General features: G+C 40.6%; 1 long non-coding RNA gene across 1 annotated transcript; it reads right to left on the reverse strand.

Annotated features, from left to right (window-relative positions):
• Positions 1–308: 308 nt before the first annotated feature.
• LOC139537953 (uncharacterized) lies at positions 309–3,795 on the reverse strand. The gene is made up of 3 exons (XR_011667628.1): positions 3,664–3,795; positions 1,685–2,291; positions 309–1,493 (listed from the first exon to the last, which is right to left on the reverse strand). It is a non-coding gene; the product is annotated as an uncharacterized lncRNA (long non-coding RNA).
• Between the last annotated feature and the right edge of the window lie 4,274 nt (positions 3,796–8,069).

The following is an 8,069-nucleotide window of genomic DNA, read 5'->3' on the forward strand; positions in this document are numbered from 1 at the left end:
GTTACTATTTATCTATTTTATAACTTTTCAAAATGAATTTTTGGTTTAAGGGCTCGTAAGTAAGCATTTCACTGTAAAGTCCACACTTCCTGTATTCGGCGCATGTGACAAATACAATTTGATTTTGATCACATGACATAGTCTCTCTCGCGTGTGTGTGTTAGAGAGAGAAAGAGCATCAGACAGGACTTTGGAATGCAACAATCAGGAATCTGAAGAGATCTCTTGCTAAGTTCTAACATCAAACACAGAAGCACTTGGTGAGAGAAAGAGGTATTTTATTACTTCATAAACCTTTTGCTGTTTAACATGTAATATAATGTTTACAATCACAAGAAACAGTGAGATACAGTACAGTACATTACATTTAGAAAGATAAAAATATTTAAAACATTTATAAAATAAGGCCTACATACACTGTTACGTTCAGTTGCATCCTTCTCCCCATCTAATACCTCCGTTTACAACTGCCCTGATAAGCGTTTGTCTGCAGGACTAGACTGAGACATTTGCACAATTCTTATAATAATCATCAATAAGTAACTTAGTGGATGTTCTAATAAGTATCTACAGCAACATGGGCACCTTGAAAATAACCTTTAAAATAATCTTTAAAATATATCCTCAATTGTCTGTAAATGTTTCCAGATGATTAAAATGACCAGTAAATTAGCATGGTTGTGAAAGAATGCTGTAATTGTGGGTAAGTGTGTCAGCGTTCCAAAAACATTCAAAACATTTACAAATTGCTTTCCAGATGGAGACCAGCCAGTTCAAGAAGCGTTCCCAAGCAGTACTCAGCCTATCGCTGTAATCTGTAGCGGTCTCTCTTAGTTCTCGCATGATAGTGCGCGCTATGCCGACAATCTCACCGACATAGGCTGTACCACCATTGACTTGTACCATCTCATCTACCTTCGTAAACAACTCCCTAAACTGCCGTTCGTCGTTCCTGGATTTGTTGTTGAAGATACAGTATCTGCCACCACACATTTCCACAAGGTTTTTGAGATCCTCGTTTGCCTGTATATTTTGTTCAATGTTTTGGCTGCTGAGTTTATCACCATGTGTGAAGAGAACCACTGCATATTTCAATGCCTCCTTACCAAATGCCATTTTGAGTAAGTAAAATATCTCATCATCATTCTTTTCAAACCTGCCCAGCTCAACCACTAAGACAAAAGCATGCAGCCCCTCTTCAGCGAGCAGGCAACTCTTCATCATCTCATTAAACACATGCTGAGGAGTGTGTTTCCCCTTGGAGAGGCCAGGTGTGTCTATCACCTTGACTTCCCTTCCTGCCACTACTGCCGATTTGACCTCGCTGTTTCCTGTTACTTAGTTAAAGCTACAGTCAGACCTGAACTGATCTGACCCTCTCAGACCCAAAATGGTGTTTCCCGATGCACTCTTCCCAACTCCACTTCTGCCCAGCAACACAATTCTTCTCTCAGCTGAGCTCTCCATGGTGTTTTCTGAATTCATGTTGGAAACTGATGAAGGAAAGCACATTTGTAAAACATTTTATTTTTATTTTTTTAAGTTGAGTTAATTGAACGACCGATACTGACAATTGTCTCAATAACAACAATACATTTCCCCAGATGTCCTTTTCAAATATAATACATATTTTAACCAGCTTGTATTTAACAACAGTTTCTACAGCAACATTTACAGTACTTACCAGTCTTTTGGAGTTCATCTAGTTTGGTTAGAAGATTGTCAACCTGATCACGACTGTCAATCTTATTGTTGAACAGATAGTACCTCTCCTGAAATGTATTCACTGCTTCACGGAAGTCTTCAGCTCCTTCTTCTCGAATCATTTCCTCCATTGTCAGCTCATCTGCCATGTCACCATGTGTCAAAAGGATACAGCTTCTTTTCATTCAATCTTTACCAACTATGTCTTCAATTCTCTCCACAGCTTCTTTCTCTTCATTTGTGAACCTGTCCACTTTAACTATCACAAGGAAAACACAGGGGACAGGAGATTCCTTGGCCCGCTTGCATTCTGCCTCAATCAGACCATCAGAGCTGGTAGTGCTGAAAATACCCACAGTGTCCACCACAGAGATTTTAAGATCATTAATTGTGCACATTTCTTCTGCACAATCTTTTGTCACCGAGACGAAACTCCGCTTGGACAGAAAAGCTTTCCTTCTCAGGATGGTGTTTCCTGATGCACTCTTCCCAACGCCTGTTTTGCCCAACAGGACAATCCTAAGGTCCGGTGACTCTGTCATTCGAGACTCAGCCATCACTTTCGTCTTAAGATGTCCCGAGGATCACTATAGAAAACAACAAGTCAACAAGCGTTAAGCACCTTCAGCAGGTGGAGGTGAGTCATAGATGAGGTTTGCTGAACGAACTGTGAACAATATTGTTAGTTTATCTGAAGAGAATAAAGTAGGATATCCATATAGATCTATCAATGACAACGGGGGAGAAAAACGATCCTTTTATTTCCCACGGATAGTCTTAAAGGAGCAATCTGTGATTCAAACAACAAAGTGGTCACCCAGCCATTTCTGTTGTTGTAAAGAGCTGAGGGGCTGCAGAAATGTAACTATTCAAATTCATAGACAGAGCTATGGATGCAATGATTTACCATCCATCATATCAGAATTACAGTTTTAACCATGTTTTGAGGCTATATAGTGTTTGTTTACAATACCTTCGGTTACAAACATTGGAGTAAAACAAACGTATATTTGGGGTTCTGATTGGGTAGGACAGTTGAGAACTAAGCTCACGAGGCATTTATAAGTTAAACAGTATTCTTCAAGAATCAATGGGTACAAATCATGAATGTATACATCCAAAAAATGGATGTACTGATGCTGATTACCCCTTTAATATAAAGTTACTTTGAAAAGTAGTTAACTACATCCAAACTTTCTTTGATAAATTATCATACCTAAATCTGAAATGTCAGACTACAAAATATAACTCTGGATAATAATGTTTACAGAATGTGTAAATTAGCATATTAAACACATTTCAAGTGAGAATGAAGCAGCTATACGTAAAAGAAAAGCACGTTATTATACGTCAACATTTTGCTAAAACAAACCAGTGTGTACTTCCAGTAGTTGGCGATATACAGTGTATGCCCATTGATAAGTGATGGGTAGTAGGGAACTACATGTTGGTCAACCAGTAATTTAACTACATTTTGCAGTAACTTAGTTGAACCAATTCAAGTCTTGGTAGTGTTTTCAGTAGATAATTACTTGTTTGCCATGTAATCCCATCCTAGATTGCACATTCAATGTAATCCAACATCATGAAGGTTAGGTGAAAGAGAGGCAACTTCCTCAGGTGCAATCCAACAACCTTACCACTAAATACGAAAAGTAATGTACAATTTGAATCATCTTTCTCTTCCTTTCTGACTTCCCCAAGAGATAAAACCCATTGCACCCACTAAAGCATCCAGCGCTTTCTAACGTCTCCGAGTGAACTACAATGTAAATATGACAAATAATATGATCCACATTGAATGCCCAATGAGACAAATGGTGAACTGGTCTACAGTCACAACTTGATAAATTATCTCTCAAATTGTACGGCATGTGATTTATGCAAATTAGTCACTCACTAATGATAGGCCAAGCAGCTAATGATTAAATTATCTTTGAATAAAATCTGGACACTTACCTGTTTGTCTGATAGACGTATGTGTTTGAGGCGGAAAGATTTAACAATCTATAATCAGGTCTGATCTATCGGTTAAACCTAGTCCCTATTGCCTACTTTCAGTTGTGAATGTTATATAAGAGATGTCCTTCTTCTTCGGTGGGGTTTATCGGCGGTTGGCATCCAAAATGATGGTGCGTTACCGCCACCTACTGTACTGTAGTGTGGACCAGAGACATGGAGAAACTAAATCCTACCTGCCAGCCCCGTTGCTCTTAATTAAAAAAGATAACAAAATATTTGAGATTATGTCTAATGGCGTTCTACTCAAAATAATCTTGAAACTACTTTATCCCCTTCTCCATCATACTAGATCTCAGCCTCTCTCTTTCCCTCTGATACTGCCCACACTGTATCAATACATGATCCACAGTCTCTGTTTCCTGGCAATAATCACACTTCCTGTTGGATCACATTTAAGGTCGTATTCAACCGGCTGTGTGCCACCCTTAATCTTGTAAATATAGCCTCTATCCACTGCTCCTGCCATCTCTGCACCATCACTGTCCATATCAGCCTTTTAACCTGCCATCTCTGCACCATCACTGTCCATATCAGGCTTTTAACCTGCTCCTGCCATCTCTGCACCATCACTGTCCATATCAGGCTTTTAACCTGCTCCTGCCATCTCTGCACCATCACTGTCCATATCAGGCTTTTAGCCTGCTCCTGCCATCTCTACACCATCACTGTCCATATCCGGCTTTTAACCTGCCATCTCTGCACCATCACTGTCCATATCAAGCTTTTAACCTGTCATCTCTACACCATCACTGTCCATATCAGGCTTTTAACCTGCCATCTCTGCACCATCACTGTCCATATCTGGCTTTTAGCCTGCCATCTCTACACCATCACTGTCCATATCAGGCTTTTAACCTGCCTTCTCTACACCATCACTGTCCATATCAGGCTTTTAGCCTGCTCCTGCCATCTCTACACCATCACTGTCCATATCCGGCTTTTAACCTGCCATCTCTGTACCATCACTGTCCATATCAGGCTTTTAGCCCTTACCTTGCTCATTTAAAAAAACATGTTTTTACCTTTATTTATACAGGTTTTTCTCATTGAGAACATCACTTTTCCAAGAGAGACCTGGTCCAGACCTGGTCAGACAAAACAACTTACATACACTAACACAACATTAAACAAAACTATAAACACACATACAGTACAACAATTACATATTACGATAAAAACACTAAAGTCTTGACTAAAAATAGCTGGCCTAAAAACAATTACACTCTTCTATGATATATATATATACATCGATCAAGTGTTTAAACTCCACCAACGAAACGTGATCATCCCATTTTAAAATGTTCAGGAGAGAATTCCAGGACCACGGAGCTGAGTAACTTAAACTATTTCTACCAGGACCTGTTATAATTTTTGGTTCTTTTAGAAGCAAATAAGAATGGGACCGTAATTAATATTTATTTACCGACCTCACTAAAAAAGACCAGAGATAAAATGGCATTTTACCCAACATGGCCTCATAAATCAGTATATACCAGTGTTTAAGACTACTCAAGGTCAATGACGACCAGCCAACAGCGCTATAGAGATCACAATGATGTGTTAGACATTTCTGATTTATAATGAACCTGAGAGCTGCCTGATACACTGCCTCAAGTCAGGGTAGTGGCTGAGGCCTGCATATATATAACATCACTACAATCTAAAACCGACAGTAATGTACATCGTACCAGCTCCTTCCTGGCCTCAAAAGAAAAACAAGCCTGATGCCGGTAATAAAATCCTATTTTCAGCTTGAACTTCCTTATCAAGTTCTCTACATACACAGTGAAGCTCAGCTTGTCATCAACCCACACACCCAAATATTTGTACACTTTGACTTGCTCTATAGTATGTCCAGCCAATGTAGCAGTGACATGATTAGTGACATGATTAGTGACATGCCTGGCATTTGAAACTACCACATCAACATCCCCACTACGTAGTACTTGTTAACCCAGTACATCAACATCCCCACTACTTAGTGCTTGTTTAGCCAGTACATCAACATCCCCACTACTTAGTGCTTGTTTAGCCAGTACATCAACATCCCCACTACTTAGTACTTGTTAACCCAGTACATCAACATCCCCACTACTTAGTGCTTGTTTACCCAGTACATCAACATCCCCACTACTTAGTGCTTGTTTAGCCAGTACATCAACATCCCCACTGCTTAGTGCTTCTTTAGCCAGTACATCAACATCCCCACTACTTAGTGCTTGTTTACCCAGTACATCAACATCCCCACTACTTAGTGCTTGTTTACCCAGTACATCAACATCCCCACTACTTAGTGCTTGTTTAGTCAGTACATCAACATCCCCACTACTAAGTGCTTGTTTAGCCAGTACATCAACATCCCCACTACTTAGTGCTTGTTTAGCCAGTACATCAACATCCCCACTACTTAGTGCTTGTTTACCCAGTACATCAACATCCCCACTACTTAGTGCTTGTTTACCCAGTACATCAACATCCCCACTACTTAGTGGTTGTTTACCCAGTACATCAACATCCCCACTACTAAGTGGTTGTTTACCCAGTACATCAACATCCCCACTACTTAGTGCTTGTTTACCCAGTACATCAACATCCCCACTACTTAGTGCTTGTTTACCCAGTACATCAACATCCCCACTACTTAGTGCTTGTTCAGCCAGTACATCAACATCCCCACTACTTAGTGCTTGTTCAGCCAGTACATCAACATCCCCACTACTTAGTGCTTGTTTACCCAGTACATCAACATCCCCACTACTAAGTGCTTGTTTACCCAGTACATCAACATCCCCACTACTTAGTGCTTGTTTAGTCAGTACATCAACATCCCCACTACTAAGTGCTTGTTTACCCAGTACATCAACATCCCCACTACTTAGTGGTTGTTTAGCCAGTACATCAACATCCCCACTACTAAGTGCTTGTTTACCCAGTACATCAACATCCCCACTACTAAGTGCTTGTTTACCCAGTACATCAACATCCCCACTACTAAGTGCTTGTTTACCCAGTACATCAACATCCCCACTACTTAGTGCTTGTTTAGCCGGTACATCAACATCCCCACTACTTAGTGCTTGTTAACCCAGTACATCAACATCCCCACTACTTAGTGCTTGTTTACCCAGTACATCAACATCCCCACTACTTAGTGCTTGTTTAGCCAGTACATCAACATCCCCACTGCTTAGTGCTTCTTTAGCCAGTACATCAACATCCCCACTACTTAGTGCTTGTTTACCCAGTACATCAACATCCCCACTACTAAGTGCTTGTTTACCCAGTACATCAACATCCCCACTACTTAGTGCTTGTTTAGCCGGTACATCAACATCCCCACTACTTAGTGCTTGTTAACCCAGTACATCAACATCCCCACTACTTAGTGCTTGTTTACCCAGTACATCAACATCCCCACTACTTAGTGCTTGTTTAGCCAGTACATCAACATCCCCACTGCTTAGTGCTTCTTTAGCCAGTACATCAACATCCCCACTACTTAGTGCTTGTTTACCCAGTACATCAACATCCCCACTACTTAGTGCTTGTTTAGCCAGTACATCAACATCCCCACTACTTAGTGCTTGTTCAGCCAGTACATCAACATCCCCACTACTTAGTGCTTGTTTAGCCAGTACATCAACATCCCCACTACTTAGTGCTTGTTCAGCCAGTACATCAACATCCCCACTACTTAGTGCTTGTTTAGCCAGTACATCAACATCCCCACTACTTAGTGCTTGTTTAGCCAGTACATCAACATCCCCACTACTAAGTGCTTGTTTAGCCAGTACATCAACATCCCCACTACTTAGTGCTTGTTTACCCAGTACATCAACATCCCCACTACTAAGTGCTTGTTTAGCCAGTACATCAACATCCCCACTACTTAGTGCTTGTTTACCCAGTACATCAACATCCCCACTACTTAGTGCTTGTTTACCCAGTACATCAACATCCCCACTACTAAGTGCTTGTTTAGCCAGTACATCAACATCCCCACTACTTAGTGCTTGTTTAGCCAGTACATCAACATCCCCACTACTTAGTACTTGTTTAGCCAGTACATCAACATCCCCACTACTTAGTGCTTGTTTAGCCAGTACATCAACATCCCCTCTACTTAGTGCTTGTTTAGCCAGTACATCAACATCCCCACTACTTAGTACTTGTTAACCCAGTACATCAACATCCCCACTACTTAGTGGTTGTTTAGCCAGTACATCAACATCCCCAGTACTTAGTGCTTGTTTACCCAGTACATCAACATCCCCACTACTTAGTGCTTGTTTAGCCAGTACATCAACATCCCCACTACTTAGTGCTTGTTTAGCCAGTACATC

This window comes from Salvelinus alpinus, chromosome 13, assembly GCF_045679555.1.
Source record: "Salvelinus alpinus chromosome 13, SLU_Salpinus.1, whole genome shotgun sequence".
Taxonomy (NCBI): domain Eukaryota; kingdom Metazoa; phylum Chordata; class Actinopteri; order Salmoniformes; family Salmonidae; genus Salvelinus; species Salvelinus alpinus.